Source organism: Bos taurus, chromosome 20 (assembly GCF_002263795.3).
Source record: "Bos taurus isolate L1 Dominette 01449 registration number 42190680 breed Hereford chromosome 20, ARS-UCD2.0, whole genome shotgun sequence".
In the NCBI taxonomy this organism is placed as follows: Eukaryota; Metazoa; Chordata; class Mammalia; order Artiodactyla; family Bovidae; genus Bos; species Bos taurus.
In genome coordinates this window covers 56,784,726-56,802,537 of record NC_037347.1, presented here as the reverse complement: position 1 = coordinate 56,802,537, position 17,812 = coordinate 56,784,726, and the positions used below count along the sequence as shown (strand labels likewise).

Here is a 17,812-nt window from a genome sequence, read left to right as displayed (position 1 = left end):
CACAGCCCCAAATGAATAAATGCATAAAATTGTTAAGAAAAAAAGAAAAAGTTGAGGGGCCATAGAATGTATTATCCCAACCAAGACACTCTTGAGGCTGACCTGAAAGACCTTTAATTGTTATACCAGGACGTTAAGTATAACCTAAGACCCATCACACAAATTGGGACATGGGTAAGAACATTGGGACAAATAAGAACGCTAATGAAAACGCCATGAGAAGATCCTTTTGGGTCTTACCCAGTAAAGGGTGGGTCTTCCACCTTCCCCAACGGGAACTACTCTATAATTTGAGATGAGTGACAACTTGAAAGTATTTAAAATTTATAAAATGTTTGCTAGAAAGTCAGAGAAATTTTTGTAGAGCCAAGGAAGGTAAAGCAAAATAAAGAAAATGGAACTGAAACGCCCTCCCAGTACACAGCATATGCTTATAAAACACAACTTAGAGTTTTACCTGGGGGACCAGTTCCATGCCCACTCCTGTACCTCTCACTTTCAAACACTTCCTACCAGCACATTTTAGCTCCTTTTAACCATGCTTAACATTGGGACTTTCCTGGTGCCCAATGAATGGTAAAGAATCTGCCTTGCAATGCCGCGAACACAGGTCTGATCCCTTGTTGAAATGAAGAGATGCCTGTGTTCAGTCGTGTCTGACTCTTTGTAACCCCATAGACTAGCCCACCAGACTCTTCTTGTCCTTTTCCAGGCAAGATGGCTGAAGTGGGGCACCACTCCCTTCTCCAGGGGATCTTCCTGACCCAAGGAGTCAAACTCAGGTCTCTTGTCTCCTGCATTGGCAGGCGGATTCTTTACCACTAGCACAGCCTGGGAAGCCACCTGGCCTAGTGGTAAAGAATCTGCCTTGAAGTGCAGGAGACATAGGCTTGATCCCTTATCGAGGAACTAAGATCCCACATGCTGGAGCAATTAAGTCCATGAACTGAATCTACTGAGCCCACATGCTCTAGAGCCTAGAGAACCTGCATGCCATAGCTACTGAGCTCACATGCCACAACAAGAGAGTCCATGCACTGCATCAAAAGATCACACAGGAGGCAGGGAGATCCCACCTGCTGCAACTAAGACCCAGTGCAGCTAAATCAATAAATAAGAGACATAAATATATTTTTTAAGAAACAACAATGTTTAACTCTCATCAGTTTGCCTTAAGTGGTATTTGCAAAAGAGATCCACCTTACTATGAGCAGGCTCTTAGAATCCTCTGGTCAATTCTTTTTCTGCTTTACATGGCCTTGAAGGACTCTTATTTTCATTTTTGAAAGTAAGTCACTCCCAGATATCTCCCCTCCAATATTGTATTTCCTTCTGCAATTGAGGCAGAGATGCACTTAAATTGGAAGGAAGACATTATCGCTCAACTTGAGATGTTCTAAAGAGAGCAGATGATGTGCATTCAATACCCCAGAGGTGAAAGTTATTGGGGAAAACTGCTCATCACCTTTCATTCTTTGCTCCTGTTGGCAGGAGAGACACGTCCGACAGGTGAGGTCAGGAGACAGAGCTGAGCAGCGCCAGGCTCAGTCGCTTTAGGGAGACATGGCCTTCAGACCAGACGTTCTGTTCAGCTAAAGGAAAGGAGCTCCCTGTTGTGTGGGCTGAGCCAGGGTCAACTGGAGGAATCATTCTGAACTTAGCAGGAGTATCTCTAAGCCTCTTAAGCCCACATTTAAATCCATGTTTCCCCACCAACTTAATCAGTAATAAAGCCAACTTTCTTTTTACTCTCCATCTGTCTGTATTCTTTGGCGTGTCTCTCTCTTGGCTCTAGAATCTGAAGAGAAAGATAAGTATCATTTATTGGTCATCCAAAGTACCACATGGAGCTCTGATTGATGAGGTTTCATAACAGTTCTTCTTCATCTGTGAGCACCATATTCAGTAGAGGCCGTGGGGCTGTTAACTCATATATGCCATCTTCCCTTGCAACTCTGTGACTAACACACATTTCCATGTAATTCCCCAGGGTCAGTTGTGGGGTGGAGGGTTATAGGATAGAATGTCCTTTCTGTTCATAGCCATAGAGAGTAGAAGCTTGTCATCCTAAAAGTATGAGCATCACCTCCTCCTGCAGTAGATCTTCACTTTTGTAAAAGCATAGGCTATTCAATGATCGAGTAGATAAGAAATGTCTCCATAGGAAAATGCACATATTCACAAAGTTTGGCATCTAATTTTACCATCTTCCTGAAGCCCCTGAAATAATGGTTACAAATCCTGCAGCCTACTCAGATGAGCGCGTGACCCACCTGCCTCTCTTATAACTGGCTAGTTGAGAAGGACAGGATCCTAGATTCTCAGGGACAAAGCTCATCAGAACTGACTTCTCATTTTAGGCTGTAGGAAGCAGACCTAGAATAATTTTGGTTTAGGCTGTGACATGCAAATCCCTTTAAGCTCCTTTTGTCATTAATATTTCAAGTGCATGAGGCCTATTTCCCCTTGTGTAGAAACCCTGAAAGTCTTCCCATCTCAAAGTTGTATTTCCTCTGTACTAACTTTACAGGCTTCCCCAGTGGCTCAGCAGTAAAGAATCCGCCTGCCAATGCAGGAGACACAGGACTCATCCTTGGGTTGGGAAGATCCCCTGGAGAAGTAAATGGCAACCCTCTCCAGTATTCTTGCCTGGGAAATCCCATGGACAGAGGAACCTGGCGGGCTACAGTCCATGGGGTTGCAAGAATCAGATACAATTTAACAACTAAACAATAACAACAACAACAACAACTTATTCTACAGATGGAAAACCAGGGACCCCAAAGAAGTTCCTTCATGTTTCTGGAACAAGTAAATTACCCTCATGAGGATATCTGATGCAAATTGTTGTTTTGAAATAAAAAGAGACCAAATATGAATAGCTTGAAAAAATATATCAAACACAGTTCCAAAGCCCAACAGAAGCTCAATAGATGATCCTTATCTGGCAATGGAAGAGATACATTAAAAAAAAACCCATCCACTGTTGTTTTATGTAACACTCACTATATATTTTATATAAACATATCATTACATGAACATTTGTGGCAGCACTGAAGCTCTGGGCAAGTAGCCAAAGTGATTCTAAGCCACACAATCCAGACACCCGTGTCACAGAACTCCACACACCTGCCAGAGCAGCACATCACCTTATCATGCCTTTCCCTAATTTAGCCAGCACAGCTTAAGTTCTTTCTAATTTTTTAATAGTTCTTTTTTCTTCCGTGACTGTAGAAATAAGTCTTCCCTTCCAGAGTTTCTCAACGTTGTCACTTGATGAAGTGCAAGTCATTCAGTTGTGTCTCTTTGCAACCCCATGGATTATACAGTCCACGGAATTCTCCAGACCAGAATACTGGAGTGGGTAGCCGTTCCCTTCTCCGGGGGATCTTCCCAACCTGGGGATCGAACTCAAGTCTCCCTCATTGCAAGTGGATTCTTTACCAGCTGAGCCACAAGGGGAGCCCTGTCACTTGATATTTGGGGCCAAAACCATCTTTGTCAGGGCAGTGGGACTGGCACTCCAGCCATTCTAGCATATTTCACAGCATTTCTGGTCTCTACTCCCGGAACACTAGTAGCCCCTTCTCTCTTCCCAGCTGTGACAACCAAAACATCTCTAGCTATCCCCTGATGTCCCCCAAGGGGCAAATCACCCTTGCCCCAAGCTGAGAACCACTGCTTTCTGGTAACCTGCTTGAAATCAAGAAAACAAGGCAAATTTAAACTTGGAAAAGAGCCGAGACTTGAAGGGCTCTCAGGGGACTCATCCCCCATGAGAGGAGGCTGCTTATTTCCTTCCCAATGATTTTCTTAGCCTGGGAGGACTCTCCATATGCAATTCACTGGAACTTCTTCCTTATGACCCTGGAGCCTCCTCTGCTGTGTTTCAGGACCATTTCCTCTTGTGGTCTACCGTGTCATCCTTGCTGGCTCTAAACTGTCCTGTAATAGAAGCACTCTGTGTTTGTGGGGAACGCCAGATTTATTTCATTCAGACAAATAATCAATGCTGGGTTTTCTTAATGAAAGGAGATGGGGCGACTGGGAAGACAGTGGGGAAGTGGCTTAGGGAAATGTGCCTGGTGAGCACAGTGTTTGACCCAGTGATTCTAGAAAGTGCTTTGCAAAGTTGGGTATTTTTGAGATAGCCCTCCGGATGCCAATCGTTTATGCCTGGAATCAGAATCCAGCCAAATGGAATCTGGGAAAGAGGTTTCCAGTATACCTGCCCTTGCAGTATTTGCATTCAAATTCCCTCCATCTCACTAATTTATGGCAGAGCTCCATCCAAATCCAAAGCCAAGAGACAATAAAGGAGCTCATTAAAAGTCGCCAGGGAGTATTTAGGAAACATGCAAAAGGAACATTTCCTTATTTCCTCTCCCTGGAGTCTCATTTCCACTCTAAGATTTTCTCCAGTTCTGCTAGTATGAACAACTAAAAATGGGCTTGAAAAATAACTTACTGCGATAATTCATCTCCGAACTAGTTTTTCTTTTAAACTTTTATGCTTCCTAAAGGGCGTGTGATTCAGTCCCAAATTCCAAATGGGCAAAACGAACTCATGGTTTTCCTCTCCAATTAAATAATTCATGTCTCTATTCTAAAGCATCCAATTCAAATAATAAATAGGCAGGAACTCATCTAGCACATTCATTAGAAATTCACCTTTCTTTCTCCCCCCATCCCTATGATGTTGACTTCACAATTTTGGTAGTTGTTTGGAGCCTGTTGAGCAGCAAATCAATACCTCATTAAGTTATTTCAAATCGGTGAACTACAGCTGTTACAGCTCATGAGCATGAAATATGGTTTCATCAATAGAATCCCAGGTTCTGTCTACACAAAGACAAAACAATTGGGTAATTTAGTTAAGTCTGTTTAAAAAAAAAAAAAAAGTCAAATGGGTTGTTTGGTATTGGATAGGCCAGACAAAAATTTGCCTGTTATTTTTGTTACATCCACAGGTCACAGAACTGATAGAGACTGTCATGGGTTTCATAGTTCATTTCCTTGAGTTTCTATAAGACTATAAGCAGAAGAATGCCTCTTCCATCCTTCAGTGTTGCCAAGAAAAGTCCCCTGCCAATCGCCCATGAGCCTGCTCCTTGCTTATCTGAAATGACCTAAGCATGAGAGTGACCAGTAATTATTCAATGAAAATGGAGCACTTTCTATGAAGAAAGTCCAAAGTTAGAGAAACTTTTAAAAGATTATAAGATATAGATCCTACTTTCAAATGACTGGCATAAATGGAAGAAAAACCAAAACCTGCCAATAACCCAAGGCAGACAGCATATAACTCATTACTCAACAGTGAGGACTAGGGGCTAAGTTGGAGAAATCCAAAAGAGAAGCAAGTCATCAGTAAAGGTCTTGCAACAGTAAAAAACAAGCAAACATAACTTGTTAGTTAATGAAGTCTTTGCCTACATTACAAATTGATTAAGGACACTGTATCTAAAGTACTATTCTTCCATAATAGGAGAATATGTTGACTTTATTAGCAAAGTAGTCTGCGGTACTGTGCTTAGTCACTCAGACGTGTCTGTTTGTGGCTCCATGGACTGTAGCCCACCAGGCTCTTCTGTCCATGGGGATTTTCCAGGCAAGAATATTGGAATAGGTTGCCATGCCCTCCTCCAGGGGATCTTCTCAAAGCAGGGATCCAACCCAGGTCCCCGCATCACAAGTGGATTCTTTACCAGCTGAACTACCAGAGAATCCCAAGAATACCGGAGTGGGTAGACTATCCCATCTCCAAGGGAACTTTCTGACCCAGGAATCGAACTGAGGTCTCCTAAATTGCAGGCAGATTCTTTACCAGCTAGTCCAAGCATTACCAATTAAGTGTATACATCTAAAACCAGGTACTAATTGAGGGATAGAAATGGACTCGTAATTACAAAATCATCCAAGGACCAGAAAAGAAAGATCTGACTACTTCTTGCAGAGGACTAGCTCCAAACAGTGAATTCTAAACTTTTAGAGCAAATAAAGTTGTTCTTTACCTTCAACAATAACAGGAGACAGTCAAAGGGCAAATTGAGGACTCTGGAAGCCTCTAATCTACAGAGCCTTCACATGGAGGGCATGGCAACCCACTCCAGTATTCTTGCCTGGAGAATCCCCATGGACAGTCCATGGAGCCACAAATAGTCAGACACGTCTGAGTGACTAAGCACAGTACAGCATACTGATTTGCTAACAAAGTCAACTTATTCTCCTATTATGGAAGAATAGTACTTTAGATATAGTGTACTTAATCAATTTGTAGTTTAGGCAAAGACTTCATTAACTAACAAGTTATGTTTGCTTGTTTTTTACTGTTGCAAGACCTTTACTGATGACTTGCTTCTCTTTTGGATTTCTCCAACTTAGCCCCTAGTCCTCACTGTTGACCAATGAGTTATATGATGTCTGCCTTGGGTTATTGGAAGGTTTTGGTTTTTCTTCCATGTATGCTAGTCTTCACACAGCCTTGCTGAAGGCTCATACACCTCAATTTTTATATGTAAAGTGAAATACAATGTGCAATCAAAACCAACATCAAGAAACAGAGCCTTGCCAACAGCATGAAAAACCTTCCCAATCACTGCCCTGACTTCTAATAACAGAGGTTAGTTTTGCTGGTTTTTTAGTTTATACAAATGGAATTATATGACATGTCTTGGCTTCGTTTGTTCAAAATTGAGTTTATGAAATGTATCCATGTTGCTGTATGTAGCAGTAGTTATATTCACATTGTTCTCTAGTATCCTATTATATAAATATTAACATGAATATACCACAATTTAGGTATCCGTTCTACTCTTGAGTATTGAGGCTGTTTCTGATTTGGGGTTATTGAAAAGAGTGCTGCTATAAATATTCTTGGTAGATACATGTCCTTACCTCTGTTGGGTGGTACCCAGGAGTGGGACAGCTGGTTCAAGAGGCATGCATAAGTTCAGTTTTGGTAAATATTGTTAAAGAGTTTTCCAGAGTGGTTGTACCAACTTACCCTTCCATTAGTAGTTCAAGAAAATTCTAGCGTCTCCATATCTTTGGTTTGTCAGTCTTTCTTATTTTATCCATTCTTGTGGTTATACAGTGGTGTCTTGTGGTCTTAATTTGCATTTTTCTGAAGAACAGTAATGTTTAACCACTATTTCATATAAATATGGGTGATTTGTATATATTATTTGCAAAATACCTATTCAAGTCTTCTACCTATTTTTCATAGCTTTTCTTCTTATTGATTTTTAAGAATTCTCTACATTTTGTTGTAAACACTGTCCCCATTATATGGCCTGCCCCAGTGGTAAGTAGTTCCAGAGTTGGTTAATTCGGTAGTTTACCAATATCAGCTTCTGCACAGGGCTCGTGACTTTTCCTCCATGGTTTCAAGAGAGCTGCCACAATGCCAACCAATATGTCCTCCCATAACAGTGTTTTTGCAAAAGCAAGAAGGAAAGAAGAACATGTCTATTTCTTTTTATCTGGGAAGAAAACCCTTCCCAGAACATCCTTCATTCCTTCAACAGCAGACTTCTCAGGTTTTATGAACCAGATTTGGGTGGACAATTGGATGTCAACCCCTAAACCAATTACTGGCAAAGAGGAATGGGTTTGCTAAGATTGGCTAAGAACAGTCTAATAACCCATCACTGACATTTCGCTGAACAAAATTGGTATTCTGTTAGCAAGGAAGAATAAAGAAGGGAATTTGGCCTTTGGCTAAGAACCAGCCACATCCACCACACTCCCCAAGTGAACTTTGACTGAATTAGAGGAAAAGGCAAGATTTAAAAAAGTCACTTAAAACAGTAAATTAAGTTTTGATTTAATTTTAATTGGAAAACAAAATAGGGTGTTCAAGGTATTTATTTATAGCTAATAAAAATAACAAAGACTCCAGCCTAGAAATAAATCTATATCCCTAGTTATCTCTAACATACAAAGAATGGGTTTAAATTATTTTAGAAATATTTTTACAAACAGGCAAATATAATCACAAAGATAGTGGCAAGTCTTGGTATGATTTCATCATTGTAATGGAAATAACTACCCAATTAACTGTAAATTATTAGATTAGAAATTATTTGAGAATAACAATTATGTCTGTATTAACACAACACTGTGCAATTGTGGACACTTTGACATTAAACCAGTGTGACTATATTGTCTCATTTGAACCTCTTAACAGTTCCATCATGTAGACAAAGCAAATGCTTTCATCTCCATATTTATAGATAGTGAAATTAAGAAAGGTACTGCTGCTGCTGCTGCTAAGTCGCTTTAGTCATGTCCTACTCTGTACGACCCCATAGACGGCACCCCACCGGGCTCTTCCATCCCTGGGATTCTCCAGGTGAGAATACTGGAGTGGGCTGCCATTTCCTTCTCCAATGCATGCTAAGTCGCTTCAGTTGTGTCCGACTCCCAGTGACCCCATGGACAGCAGCCCACCAGGCTCCTCTGTCCACGGAATTCTCTAGGCAAGAATACTGGAGTGGGTTGACATTTCCTTCTCCAAAGAAAGGTATTAGTAAGGTGAAATTAAGAAATTAATTAATTAACAAATTAAGAGTGCATTCTCTAACCGCACAGAGCTGATTCACTTAGTCAACTGGAACTCAAGCTTCTTGCTTCCCATTTGTTTGCTACATCCATGAATTTATCAACTCATCTATTGACATATGTAATAATATATGTAATAATATTGCTCATTTATGATGTGAAAACTAATAACATGTATGTATGTTAATATGTTTAAGCTCAAGATTTTCCTATTTAACTGATGGTTACTTTCTCTGGGGGAGGAAAGAGAGAGAAAAATTTTACCTATTCATTTACTTCATTGTTTACTTGATCTAACAACCTAGAAAAGATATCAAGAAGGTTGGCCCCCCAGTATAGTGTGGCCTTAAGTGTCCTGTGTAACTTCTAGGACCTGGAATTAATAAACTTTTCTTTTGCAAAGTGCCCTGATAGTTCATCGTTAAGGGCATCTTGCAACCATAGTAGTCCTGCCACAACACTGGTTACCAATGTGCTGAAACCAGCACACAACAAACGGACTTGCCCATGTTGAGAAACTAAAGAAAAAAGGGCAAAGGAAATAAGAGATTGAAGATCGAAGAAGAAGAAATCTGAGGGAATAAGGTCAAATATTCAGGTGGAAAACATAACCTTGTTAGGAGGAAGTATCCATAATTCTGGGATTGAGTGACTAATATAAGGATGGGCTGGAGAAAATGTATAGTGGGCAAGAGACTGCGAAGATAGTAAAGTGAATGTCAATGATTTTTGGAGAGCATAAATAACAAGATGATAATAATAAAAGTGATAAAAAGTATTTGGTGTGCAAGACATTTTGCTAAGCATTTTACATGAATCACCTTACTTGATACCTTTAATAACCCTATGAAGTATTATAGATACTATTATTATTGTGCTTGTTTTGCAGATGAGAAAACTGGAGTTTGGGCAAGATTATCTTGCCCAAGATCACATGAGCTATAGAGCTTTTAGCCTAACAATTGGCACAGCACTGAAATTCTACTGCATCGAGAGCCTGAGTTGCAGTGGCTCCATCTCTTAGTGGCGGAGAGAATATGAGGACCAGGACTTGGAGAACTTCCTCAGATTGCTGGGGAGAGATGTGCATCCTCACCCGGGCAAGGGATGCCAAATGACAAGTACTTTAAGTATTTTTTAATATATTCCACTTGCTAGCAAGCATGGTGTGAAATATTCTGGGTTTACCTAAGCCTTGAGTGGTATGTGTTCTTAGTGTTCTATTGTCTAAGCTGATATTCTTAAAATACTGTGTAGTTAAACGAACATTTAAAAGAGTCAATTTTTGCAATCTCTTTTGAAAATTAAAGTAGCTGTCTCAGCAACAAACCAGGAGACTCAGCATTTCAACTGAAATGTTCAATATCTTCCCATTAATTGTCTCTTCTCAAATAAGGAGCACAAATCAAATGAGTCGACCAAATCTGATAAAGTCTAGATTATTCTAAAGCAGCCTATATTGACACAGATGATACTTTTGGACCACCATTGTTGAGGAACAAGCTTTTATTTGTGGTTCAAAAAGAGTGAATATGTTACAGTCTTCTACAGTTTCTTTATTCATAGGTTCAAGTGAACTGGAGAATTGGATGAAGAAGTTAAAGAGAGAGAACTATCTTACCTGGTTAGAGTTTCATGAGATCACAAGGAATAGGACGTTAGCTCTGTGTGGGTGAGGGATTTGGGTGTCACCAACTGCCTATTAAAACACTACCTCCTTCATCCAATGTGGATGCTCAAAAACTGGTTCCACAAAGGAATAGAAGAAAGCATATGTGAATACCCGGAGGACTTAACATCCCTGCCAACACATACAGAATCCAAGTAAGTTATTGATCCATTGCTTCTTATCTTTCTATTTTAAAAAATTACCACACCATTTTTTATATTATAGTCATCATTACCTGCCAGATTCCTCCAAAATCCTGGAAGATTTTGCAATCACTGTAGCCCCCAGAGCTTTACATAACATCTACTTCATAGCAGATACTCAATCAACAAATAGAATTAAATTGAAAGTATCAGTTGTAGAGACTAAGATGAAAAATATTTAGGCAGTAGTAAGTAATGTTATCAGTCTCCTTAGATCTAAAATATTTTTTACTATATATATATATTCACCAGCTGAATACACTAATATTTTGGTTCAAACATAACAAATACTTATTTTCTTATTATTGGTAAAGATACTGCTATTCCAGAAGTTTTAACCTTTTTTTGTGCCATGAATCCTTTTGACAGCCTAATGACATCTATATTCATACTTACAGTAAAACTCAATTTCAGTCAGAGTTCTGAAAAATCAGAAAGGTAATTTTTCCCATTCATGTCTGCAGCCTCCTTGAATGCTACATGGCACATGAACACCAGGTTAAAAAAAGTCCTGATGAAATCAATTTGAAATACGTATTATGTCTACAAGGTAGGTAATACTGTCTCCTTACGCTGGGCTCCTTTTTTAAAAACAATCTGCCAGATTTATTGTATATATTCTGTATTGTATATAACCTCCTACTGTTCCAAACATTTTGAAAATAAATGACCTCTATGCCAAAGCCTTTGACAGTGTGGATCACAATAAACTGTGGAAAATTCTGAAAGAGATGGGAATACTAGACCACCTGACCTGCCTCTTGAGAAACCTATATGCAGGTCAGGAAGCAACAGTTAGAACTGGACATGGAACAACAGACTGGTTCCAAATAGGAAAAGGAGTACGTCAAGGTTGTATATTGTCACCCTGCTTATTTAACTTCTATGCAGAGTACATCATGAGAAACCCTGGGCTGGAAGAAGCACAAGCTGGAATCAAGATTGCAGGGAGAAATATCAATAACCTCAGATATGCAGATGACACCACCCTTATGGCAGAAAGTGAAGAGGAACTAAAAAGCCTCTTGATGAAAGTGAAAGTGGAGAGTGAAAAAGTGGGCTTAAAGCTCAACATTCAGAAAACGAAGATCATGGCATCGGGTCCCATCACTTCATGGGAAATAGATGGGGAAACAGTGGAAACAGTGTCAGACTTTATTTTTTAGGGCTCCAGAATCACTGCAGATGGTGACTGCAGCCATGAAATTAAAAGACGCTTACTCCTTGGAAGGAAAGTTATGACCAACCTAGATAGCATATTGAAAAGCAGAGACATTACTTTGCCAACAAAGGTCCGTCTAGTCAAGGCTATGGTTTTTCCTGTGGTCATGTATGGATGTGAGAATTGGACTGTGAAGAAAGCTGAGCACTGAAGAATTGATGCTTTTGAACTGTGGTGTTGGAGAAGACTCTTGAGAGTCCCTTGGACTGCAAGGAGATCCAACCAGTCCATTCTGAAGGAGATCAGCCCTGGGTGTTCTTTGGAAGGACTGATGCTAAAGCTGAAACTCCGATACTTTGGCCACATGATGCAAAGAGTTGACTCATTGGAAAAGACTCTGATGCTGGGAGGGATTGGGGGCAGGAGGAGAAGGGGACAACAGAGGATGAGATGGCTGGATGGCATCACCGACTTGATGGACATGAGTTTGAGTGAACTCCAGGAGTTGGTCATGGACGGGGAGGTTTGGCATGCTGCAGTTCATGGGGTCGCAAAGAGTTGGACGTGACTAAGTGACTGAACTGAACTGATAAGCAATTAATTTTAAATAATTTTAAAAGGTCTTTCCCTAAAACTGATGTCACTAGCCAAAATACCCCTGTGCAAGTGAGATGAAAGCAAATTTAGTGACCCCCGACTTCCCTGTCTTTCTTGTCAGTGTTTCCTAATCAGCCACACTTTTTAAAAATTTATTTTATTGAAATATATTTGATTTACACAGAACTGGAAAGTTATGACCAGCCTAGATAGCATATTCAAAAGCAGAGACATTACTTTGCCAACAAAGGTCCGTCTAGTCAAGGCTATGGTTTTTCCTGTGGTCATGTATGGATGTGAGAGTTGGACTGTGAAGAAAGCTGAGCACTGAAGAATTGATGCTTTTGAACTGTGGTGTTGGAGAAGACTCTTGAGAGTCCCTTGGACTGCAAGGAGATCCAACCAGTCCACTCTGAAGGAGATCAGCCCTGGGATTTCTTTGGAAGGAATGATGCTAAAGCTGAAACTCCAGTACTTTGGCCACCTCATGCGAAGAGTTGACTCATTGGAAAAGACTCTGATGCTGGGAGGGATTGGGGGCAGGAGGAGAAGGGGAAGACAGAGGATGAGATGGCTGGATGGCATCTGAGTGAACTCCGGGAGTTGGTGATAGACAGGGAGGCCTGGCATGCTGTGATTCATGGGGTCGCAAGGAGTCGGACATGACTGAGCGACTGATCTGATCTAATCTGATGTAAAAGAATGTAAAACACACATTCTTTTTCATATTCTTTTCCATTTGGTTAATCACAGAATGTTGAAGACAGTTCATTTACTATACAGTATGGAGAAGGAAAGGGCAACCTACTCCAGTATCCTTGCCTGGGAAACCCCTATGGACAGAGGATCCTGGCAGGCCACAGCCATGGGGTCACAAAAAGTCTGACACGACTCACCACCTAAACAACAACAGTAGAGTAGGACCTTTTGGTTGCCTATTCTATGCATATAATAGTTTGCAGCTGCTAGTCCCAAACTCCCAATGCCCCCACCACCTCCCTCCCCTTTGGAGACCGCAAGTTTGCTCTCTAGGCCTATGAGTCTGCTTCTGTTTCACGGAGAAGTTCATTTGTGCCTAGTTTAGATCCCACATAGAAGCGTTCCACCGACTCGATGGACATGAGTTTGAGCAAGCTCCGGGCGTCAGTGATGCACAGGGAAGCCTGGTGTGCTGCAGTCCACGGGGTCGCAAAGAGTCCGACACGACTGAGCAACTGAACTGAACTGAGAAGTGATATTATACGGTATTTGTCTTTCTCTTTCTGCCTAACGTCACTTAGTATGACAATTTGTAGGTCCATCCACGTTGCCGCAAATGCCATTATTTCTTGTCTTTTACCAGCCACATTCTTTGACTCAGGGAGGTGAGTGATGAACCAAAGTGTTACTCTGTGTTTATAGCAACGACCTGGACTTTCCCTCCTGAACACAGCTGCTCAAGCCACACACCTAAAACATGAACGTGAATTACAAGAACAGTGTTTTAGTCATGCACACATCCATGCCTCAGGTTTCCTCTTCTCCCTTGTTAGTATATGCAAGTTTCTTTAGAGTACATTCTTTTTATTATTGAAGGTGTTAGACTTTCACTAGAAAATCTGAGGACAATTTGAAATTTTTTTACTGTCTTTGCCATGAACTCCTAGATGAATAATTTCTCTTTGGTAAATTGGAAGGAAGAGCTGAAAGATCATTGAAGATTATTTACATTGTCCATTAAAAAAAACCTCTTGAATTCTTCTTTCCCCAAGTATCTCATTGAGAAATTAATTCAAATAAAGAAATCAATTCTTTAGTGGCTTCTTTTTGACAAAGGATACAAGCCTCACTGTTATATGTTATGTAGTTGGACATGGGTAAGCACTAAGCCATTTCCGTAGATTATATTCTTGCATTAGTTATTTTAGAAATACAGGAGCTGAAGTAAGAAATGAGCTGTACCTTTTTATTACTTTTCTTCCCTCTAAAATAAATCTTCTTCCAGCGATCCATGTCTATATCCTCCAAAAGTACGGCATCAACATTCACTTTGAAAAATGGGCTCAGGCCACATTCTTCTCCACTGGACGCTTAATTTGTTCTGGCCTTTCTGAAAAGCAACATCATCCTTGGGATCTACCAGGGATTACTCCGCAGCCTGAATGGAGTAATGTCCCTGCCAAGAGGATCAGGAAGCACCGTGGAAAACAGAGAGAATCCTTGGCTGTCAGATGGCGAGCGCGCCTGTCGAGTTCTCTACCCCGTTCCTCCCTCCAGATCCTAGTCAGCCCTGAGACACTCATTTCTTCCTTAGCTGAGAGCTCTGTTGGGAAAGAAAGGCTGGCCAGAAACATAACCAAAAGCCTCTCTGGCAAAGAGTTCTTTAAACTGTTTGAAACAGCATGCTGGGTTTGTCTATCAAGGGAGCCATCTATTAGAATCACAGTGGCTTCTGCAGGAAGATCACATTCTGTTTCATTCTCTCTATTTACAAGTTAGGGTTGAATGGCTTACAAACCAGGCCTTGAGAGCGGACCATTTCCTTTAACAGACTTTATCATATTTTAATTCATCCACTGATTTCCCTTCCCCTCTCACTAATGTTTCAATTACTATCCAAGAGGAGTCAGGGCCGGGCTACAGCAGCTCCTAGCTGGACCCCAGCACAAGCAGAGCATGAGTTCTCTGCACAAAAGGCCTTAGCATGTGTCTGTTGTCACAAGACTAATTTATTCTGAGAAACTGCTTTAAATCATTATCACCCATGGCCCTGATACTTAATAAAATCTCCAGAAAACTTGAAGACCCGACTGCAGAGCAAAATAGATTCAAATGTACATTTTTTTCATCCCCTATTCATTTAGATTTGAGATTTTTAAACATTTTTTGTGACATGAATCCCTTTGGCATTTTTGTAAAATTTGTATGCTCAGAGTAATAACTCTTCAAAATCATAAACCAATAGTGTTGAAATATCATCATCAACATATCTAAATATAAATTTGAGAACTCTGGGTGTCTGCTCCAAAGTGTAAGGAGCTTAGAAGTTGCCTCTCAGTCTGTACTTTTAACAACAAGTAAAAAGCTGAATAACTGAAAAATCAACAACTCTTCTTAGATCTGTCAGAGAAGTGAGGTCACAGGGCAAAGTGCTGGCCCCAATATTGGAGAGACAGATGGGCACAGTGGGAGAATGGCAATTTATTGAACAGAAATCCATAAGCAGAAACCATTGCTGGGACCTGTGCTGAGGTAGGAAAACCCGAACTGTAGTTTAATTGATGGAGGCTCAGTTTAGACAAGCATAAGAGTGAAAAACTTGGGTTTTCCTGGTAGCTCAATAGTAAAGAACCCACATGCCAATGCAGGGGACATGGGCTCCATCCCTGGGCCAGGGAAGATTCCTTGGAGAAGGAAATGGCTAACCACCCCAGTATTCCTGCCTGGGAAATACCATAGACAGAGGAGCCTGGAGGGCTACAGTCTGTGGGGTCACAAAGAGTTGGACACACTTAGCGACTGAGCATGCATGCAAGAATTAAAAGCTACAGGAGAATTCGGTCTAGAGGTGTGGTGGTGGGGAGTCGGAGACAGTCACTTTTGTGAGTTTTACCTCTAGGAATGAGGTCCTCATCATGAAAGTTGGAGAAACATCCCCTTGTGCTTCTGGAAAAGAAATCCATTTAAAATACTCCAGAGTATTCTCTTTTTAACAAGGCCTGCCCTCAGGAGAAACTTAGCTAGCCAGAACTACCTGCAGAAAGGGGAATTCCCAACTGGAGGCCGCTCTAGCCTTCCACATAGAGGAAGAGAAATACCCAATTACAGCTACCTTTAGCCATCCATTTCCACCAAAAGGGGAGAAAAAAACTGGAAGAACTGGTGAAGTTCACAGTCCAGAGTCACAGGCCCACCTAAAGACTCAAACCTAATCATAAAACTAGAGCCACATCATTTACCACACAACTGAAGCATTTGACAAAACCCAATACCCATTCATGATAAAAACTCTCGGCAAGCTTGTACTAGAAGGTAATTTCCTCAGTTTGATAAAGAACATTTTTAAACACCTACAGCTAACTGTGTGGTTAGTGGTGAGAACACAAAGCTTTCTACTCGGATTAGAACAAGACAATGATGTCCTTTCTTAAAACTGCTTTTCAACATCATACTGGAAATACCAGCTATGCAATAAGAAAAGAAAAAGAAGAAAAATGTACACAAAGGCTGGGAAGAAAAGAATAAAACTGTCTGCTTGCAGAGGACAAGATCATCTATGTAGAAAATCTGAAAGAAATTGACTCAAAAGATATTCTGGCACTAATAGGCAATAACAGCAAAGTTGTTGTTTTGCAAGATTAAAACATAAGTAAATTGCTTTTGTATATATCAGAAATGAATATGTAGGTTTGAAACTTTAAGTTACCATTTACATTAGCATCCTCCCCCTAAAATAAAATACTTAGATATAAATCTAACAAATATGTACAAGATCCATGTAAGGAAAACTATCAAACTCTAACGAAAAATCAAAGAAAGAACTAAATGCTATGGCCAATTCATGCTGATATATGGCAGAAACCAACATAATATGTGAAGCAATTATCCTCCAATTAACAATAAATAAATAAATAAACAATTTTTTTAAAAAAAGAAAAAAGAACTAAATAAAGGGAGAAATATTCCATGTTAATGGATAGGATGACTCAATATTGTGATGATACCATTTCTTTCTAACTTCATTTATAGACTCATTCCAATTCTAATCAAAATCCTATCTAGCTATTATGTAAATATTGAAAAATTGATTCTAAAATTTATACAGAGAAGGAAAAAATGAACAGCCAATATTGAAGAAGAAAGTTGGAAAACTGACACTGCTGCTGCTGCTGCTAAGTCACTTCAGTCGTGTCCAACTCTGTGTGACCCCATAGATGGCAGCCCACCAGGCTCCCCCGTCCCTGAGATTCTCCAGGCAAGAACACTGGAGTGGGTTGCCATTTCCTTCTCCAATGCATGAAAGTGAGAAGTGAAAGTGAAGTCGCTCTGTCGTGTCCGACTGTTATCGACCCCATGGACTGCAGCCCACCAGGCTCCTCCGTCCATGGGATTTTCCAGGCAAGAGTACTGGAGTGGGGTGCTATTGTTTTCTCCAAAACTGACACTATCTAACTTCAAAACTCATTTATAAAGTTATAGTAGTCAAGAGGGTGTGATACTTGTTAACAAACAAACAAATAGATCAATGAAAAAAATTAGAGTCAAGAAAATGATTCACATAAATATAGTCAAACAGATAAACGTAACTGATCTTTGACAAAGTAGCAAAGGCAATACGTAGAGCAAAGATAGTAAAAAAGTGGTGTTGGAGCAGCCAGACATTCACATGCAAAAAAATGAAGCTAGACCCAGACTTTACATTCTGGTTCTTGACTGGACAATAGGACCAGACAGATTTGACCATTCCCAGCAGACATAAGAACTCAAGTACCAACCTTACCAAGAGGAGCCTATGTACCATCAGAAGCAGCAGAACATCCCACGGCATGGGGGTGTGCTATGGACTGAACTGTGTCTTCCTTTAAATGTGTATGTTGAAGACCTAACCCTCAGTGTGAACATATTTGGAGATCAAAC

At 40.4% G+C, this 17,812-nt stretch overlaps 1 long non-coding RNA gene across 1 annotated transcript in view; it reads left to right on the top strand.

Moving 5' to 3' along the window:
* Positions 1-10,029, top strand: part of LOC112442963 (uncharacterized) — a 159,994-nt gene extending 149,965 nt beyond the window's left edge. The window contains exon 5 of the long non-coding RNA XR_003031189.2: positions 9,455-10,029. This is a non-coding gene — a long non-coding RNA (uncharacterized lncRNA). The remainder of the gene's footprint in view (positions 1-9,454) is intronic.
* The last annotated feature ends 7,783 nt before the right edge of the window (positions 10,030-17,812 follow it).